We start from the raw sequence: 6628 nt of genomic DNA, 5'->3' as shown, positions 1-6628 counted from the left end.
CCCTTTCCAACCAACTTATTATTGATTTCCACATTGCAGTAAAAAAAACATTGTTTTCATCACACAATACTTCATGCTGACAGAATTTCAAGACATTTTACACTACCATTATAAGTCTTTCACTTCTTTATATTAATGTTGCTGAATTAAATTTAGCTCAATATTCAATTCACCAGCTTGTTTTTCAAAAGTTGTTGTTTTCAAAAAGATAACTTCCTCAGTGCAATAGCCAATCAAAAGCCTTATATCTTATTCCACACAGCCTTATCTCTAGGCAAACCCCATCAGTAGCCTTATCTGCCCCTAGATAATCAGTACCCTGTTTTGCTCTGAATGCCTGACAGATTGTTATCTGTTTATTGTTAGTGGTGTGAAATAAGGGTGTTTTTAGGTATTGTCTTGTTATTTTGTTGACAGTTTATGTAACACAGGTCATGTTTGGCATTTTATTATTTTATTGCAAATTAAGAAAATGGATATGATGGTATCATATGCAAATATCAAAATCTTGCATAACTTATGTACAAAAATGAATAGATTATTTCCAAAATAATGTTTCCAATACCATAATTATTTAAATATGCAGATTTAACAAGTAAATACTGTTTTAAACAAATATAAACAATCATATGAGATTAATCATATGAGATTGTTTAAAAAAAATTAAAAATAAAGACATAAAACAATCATAAGATATTGTTTATAATAAAAAAAAAACCATAAAGATAAAAATTCAAAGTGAAACACAAACTCTTTCATTTTCATGTATAAAACTAAGCTTGACCATTGTTATAGTTTTTGTCAGTGAAACTTGTTGTCCATCTGTGAACCTGTGATGTTCTGAAAGAGCCATTTTCATCCAATATTCCCTAAAAATTATGGGGAGCACACAAATGTACAATAGGGACAATGGCAAACAAGCTGTAAAAAAAGCCCCTTTACAATTGACTTGTTTTATTTATGGCTATAAACATCAAACAAAGACCCAGTTGAAGAATTATTGTTTCATTGATGAGTTATATTAATAAACAAAAGACCAACTTGTTGAAAAGTGTGTTAAAGTGAGTCTTTAAGCCTCGTTGCAGCTCTCAACTTATTTACAAAAAGACCAAGTTAAACTCGCTTAAACCCACTTCTGTTTAAAAAAAGACCAACTTCTGTTGTAAAAGACTCGCTTATAAAACAAAAAGACACACTTAAACACACATAAACCAACTCATAAATAAAAAGGCTCACTTTTGACACACAAAAAACGGACTTCTTACAGAAAAAAACTCGCTTAAACACACATCTTCTTAAAATAACCAACTTTAAACTCAGTTAAGCACAGTTTAGCGCACATAAAACTCACTTTTATTAGCAAAAACCAACTTCCGCTAAGAAAAACTCAGAAAAAACACAGTTTTATGTTGGTTTATGTGTGTTTTGGTATGAAAGTGGGTTATTTTTTGACAAGGGTGGTACAATAGTTCTGCTCTGGAAAATAAATAAAACCTTGAAACCAAAAATTGTTTAGGGCTCTCCCATGCAGGGCCAAAACGCTTCCAACAGAACTTATTAATGTGTTACATTTGACCTTTCACTAAGACCTTAACCTAGAGAGTACTTCATGCATGCAAAAACAATTGCTCACAATTGGTTATCATGCTGAACATTTCTGCCTAGTGATAAAAAAAATCAATAATGGATTTAAGTACGCTCGAAATATTGAGACCTTTAATGAGTTACTTTAAGTGCAACCTTAAAATTGGAACAAGGGCTCTGTTATTCGAACAAAACACTTTTTCAACTCGTAAACAACTTCCAAGTTCTTTGAAAATTCTTTCATACTTATACATACAACTAAATTATACATACAAACAGACAGGGTCGAGTCCAACAAATGTTAAGTTTAAAATTTGATACACTCCAACTCCAATATATCACGCTCCGTTATATCGCGTTGTCCAATATATCGCGAATCGGCAATGGCTCCCAAAAATCTGATGAGCATTATCTCTAAATAACATGCTTTAATATCTGAGAATTTAATGAGATAAAATCCGTTTCAAAGTTGTATTTTACCCTTTTTTCATCCACCTTAATTTCTGTTTAATCCGACATTCATAATCCAGTTTTAACCAGATTGTTTGCTCTCATTGTACACCACTCTAGCACCTGTGTACTGTGATAAACAATAATCCAACTTGTCAAACATCACAGGTCATTTTGGGTGGTAACCATTCTCTATTGAATTTGCTTTGAACTGCCGAAACGCACCAGTAAACGCATGAAGGTGTATACATTTATAACTGTAATTGTCACAAGTCAATACTGACCTATCTCAGCAATCTTTGCGCTTTAGATACAGTGTAATTTTGATAAACTCTTTGATATATGTACTTTAAACCAAGTATTCAAATATTTGCTAAGGGCTTAACATATTTTCAAAAGACAAGGAAAACACTAAATTTAAACAATAATGTAAAGTTATTTTTACACATGTGCAATGCACCATATTTGACACTTGCAACTCGCTCCATACTTATTCCATGCAATGATTAACACTGTTCAGTATCCCTCGTTTTGTTATTTAATTGTACAAAAAATATCACTTTAGTCTCATTATTCTGATAATGTCTTCACAGCACCTAACTGTTTACTTTCAGCTGCTTGTTTCTTTGAGTCATGATAGAAGCGGTGTCCAACAAATGAAAGTACTGTCCCAACTTGCGCTGCCCAACAGATGTTCATTAACGACTGATCGCTGAAGTAATTCTTATTGCGCCTCAATACGCCATAACATACAATGCCAAAACAGGCCGCTAACCCTGAAATAAAAATAGATATAACAGTATTGAATTTGTCTTTTAGTGCCGTTGAAATTTGATTAGAAGTTTACAGTACTGTGGAAATGAAGCTATATATGGTGGAATATTTTAAATATATTGCTCTGGCTATTGGCTGTTTGAATGCAGTTGTTTTTTTTTACAGGCCAGAATAAGATATACTGGTTATTAGGATTTTTGGGAAAACTGCATGATTTTAAAGAAATTTTCAATTGGGAAGCGGCCTTTAATAGGCCTCTGTTACATAAGGCTTAAAACCCCTGAGAACCTACATGCCATAATAATTTATATATCAATCTGTATTCATATAAAAATTATAACAGTAGCCGATTTGTGTAAATTGTCAAACAAAGTTAAGAACGAAAATAAGACCATGTTTTTATAAGTTTTTTTAATGAAAATCATTACATATGTAACAAGAGATGTATTTGTCAGAAACACAATGCCCCCTATTGCGTCGCTTTGAAGCCATAAATTTGACCTTGAATATTACTTACGAAAATAATTACTATTTTCCAGTTTGGAACTGCCACGGTACTGATGCTTTTAAACGGACATAGGGATACCGTTTAAATGGTAACATTTCGTTTATTTCATTTCGTTTAAACATTATAAAAAATCTGTAAACGTGATATCCTTAATGCCAAATATGAAGTTGCTATCTTCAATATTGCAAAAGTTATCAAACTTTAACCAAGGTTAAAGTTTTGGGACACATACAATGAATGAATGAATGACAGACAGACAGGCCAAAAACAATATACCCTTGATCTTTCGATCCGGGGGCATAACAAGCATTAAGGAACACTATGATTTGTACGTGTTTTATGATTAATCTACTTATTCTACAGGTTTTTGGTGCATTTTCGTTGATTTGCCACTATGTGCGGGTCAGCGTGAACAAATTAATTATACACAAAAAAAAGTAACAAAGTGCGTGTGCACCCATGCTTATGAAATTTAAACAAATGGAATCCTAGTCAGTTCGGCATCTGGTGATTTCGGACTTTAGTCATTTCGGCACTTGGTAGTTATTTCGGCACTTGAAGTTCAACGTTTCGGCAATTATAGTTAGACGCTTCAGCACTTAGTTTTTTTTTTTTAAAAGTGCCTAGGTTTAAAATAAATTAAATGCATATATCGGTTATAATGCCTTATAGGGTGTTTTTTTTAAGAATACCAATGTTAATTATTAGATATGCAAATTAAATGATTTTACATACGGACATACTTTTCAAAATTTTAATTTCAAATCAATATTAAAGCATAAAAAAGATCACAAATTACATATAAAGGAACAGGGACTACCCTAGGCCTTAATAATAGGGAGAAGTCATTTCTCCTTTTTTCTAAAACAGGGAGAAGTTTGGAAAGTTACAGAGAAGTTCGTGCAAAAAATATCCAATAAAAAACATGTTCATTTCACAACTTTTATTAATTCTATCATTATACTATGTTTTTTGTAAAAAAATTTAAATAAATTCTCATTGAAACACATTTAAGTCCTTTAACACATTTAAGTAATTTAAGAAATGTACCGGCAGCACCTTTTCATTACATATTTACGTCATTATATTATCAATTTATCATCATCCCTATAACAAAACACAATCTGAATGCATGGAACATCTAGTATATATATTACTGTTTATCCGAATACTATACATGTCAGAAATATGTACACTTAAGAATGCATTACCTGTTTAACTTAAATAATCCAAATTTTTCGTGTTGTTATCTGGTTTAACAAACATTATCAAATGTTTGTTAAATCCAGTTAATGCTTTCTCCATTATTGAATCACCATTACTTGTAATTGGAATCGCAGGCTTTGAATTAAACGCGGGTTTAATGTTACAATACGTCCGCCATTTGCATTGTCAAAGGTCATGACGTAGCGATTTAATTCTACTCGGATAATTTATATCTAATCGAGGAAATGTGTTTTCTCAATGTTTATGTGTAGTATTATGACTTGTTAGTATAAAAATGAACCGTGATTCTAGTTTATATAAGATGGTTGTTAAATACTCGTAATTATCGGTTGATTAACAAACTGACAAAACTCGCCGGACTTGATAGTGGATCTACGTAATTAATAGACCTTTGATCAATTTTGTTTTTCTTTAATTTATTTGCCGACTTTCTTTAACCGTGCTGTCTGCCAAAATCCTGCAATTATCGGATGGTCAATCAATTATCACGTCAGTGATTTTTTTTGCTCAAATTTACAGCCGATTTTTGGCTGCTTCCCAATCGCAAAAATACACGTTTTTTCCCCAAAATTCCCCAAAAAAGCCCAACTTCCAAAAAAATAAAAAAAATTTGTTGGTTTTTTTTAGAAAGAAGTCTCATATAACTTAATTATGATTTCTTAAATCTAGGTCTCAACTTTATTTTTTAAACATCTTACAAAATATATAACTTTAATTTAGTCATTTTTGTCCGTAAATCATTCCCAAACTTGCCACTTTTATTGATTAAAAAAAATCCCAATTTGACCAGACTCCTTTTCTAGAAAATTCCCTGAACATGCACTTAAAAACAATATCACTTCTGTTACTTATAATCCTATTTATAATGCTTAATTTTTCCCAATTTCATGGTTTATCGCGCTATTTTTCCCAATTTCACGGTTTATCGCGCTAATTTTCCCAATTCAAATGGCACAGGCTGTAACAAATTAAAGCAAAAAAAATCACTGCACGTTATCATTAGACAACTTACATCACGCGCGAAGTGGCATGAGTGTGTTGTTATAGCAACCAATATTAAGGGACTTCTTTGTCACGGTCAATTTACGATCAGTGCTGGGGGTTAATTGTGTAACTGTTAGATAAACAACAAACAATAAACTTGCTAATCGCCTGTGGGAGGTAGCACGCCTTAGCAAAAATAATCGGGCAGCTTGATTTTCGCTTTTCCAGTCTTGTTTACTTAAAAAATCAGGCGACTTGATCTTCGCTTTTCTGGGCTTGTAGGGCGATAGAGGAGTAAATTGTTATTGTTTACATTCGGGATTTTCAGCGCATGCGCACTGACTGGTTAGCAAAAACACTGGTTACAGTAATGGAAAACATGTATAAAGGACCTTTGTTTAGTCAATAAAACGATAAAATAATCCATAATAACCATCATATCTCTTACATAATCTCATCAAATTATTAACACTTTTTTACGGTGCCGAAGTAACCAGGTGCCGAAGTGACTAGATACCAACAAATGAAGGGTTCCAAAAGAGGTGCAGTTCGAGAAGAGGTACTTTAAGGATAGTATGGGCGTTTATAAGGCCCCTGCTTCAGAAGGAGAAAACTGTTAGCTCTTTATATTTAAAAACATATTTTTGAGGTTAAGTAAAGCACCATGAACAAAACATAACTTTTACCAATTACTGTTACAGGATAAGCTGTGATAAACGAAGGTCGCTCGCCAAGTTTCGAACCGTAACCTTTGTCAAAATCAAATGATGAAACATGCGCATTTTGAGGGATTGGTCCGCTTTTATATCCGGCATATTCGGCCTGTGAAATAACACTTGAAGCACGTTGTCTATCTTTCTCTGACAAGTATATTAGCGGATCATGTACAGATGAAGATTGACTTTCTTTATCCATGATTTTCTACTTTCAATTTACATAAGTTTCAAAGCCAGCTTGGCAAACGTGATCCGTAGACACGAATATTCAAAAGGATGACAAATAAACGGAATCTGTTAATATAAGAATATAAAACTAACAAATTTACAACTTGTGAAAGTATTGAATGCACTGTAAGATAAAAAAATGTGTTGGGTTGTCTAC

General features: G+C 32.5%; 1 long non-coding RNA gene across 1 annotated transcript; it reads right to left on the bottom strand.

Annotated features, from left to right (window-relative positions):
* Nucleotides 1-1808: 1808 nt before the first annotated feature.
* On the bottom strand, nucleotides 1809-6628 carry LOC127858428 (uncharacterized). Its single transcript, XR_008038886.1, has 2 exons — nucleotides 6214-6628; nucleotides 1809-2810 (listed from the first exon to the last, which is right to left on the bottom strand). It is a non-coding gene; the product is annotated as an uncharacterized LOC127858428 (long non-coding RNA).

Source organism: Dreissena polymorpha, chromosome 14 (assembly GCF_020536995.1).
Source record: "Dreissena polymorpha isolate Duluth1 chromosome 14, UMN_Dpol_1.0, whole genome shotgun sequence".
Classification (NCBI taxonomy): Eukaryota; Metazoa; Mollusca; class Bivalvia; order Myida; family Dreissenidae; genus Dreissena; species Dreissena polymorpha.
The sequence above is the reverse complement of the archived record's forward strand: the minus strand, read 5'-3'. Positions and strand labels throughout refer to the sequence as shown.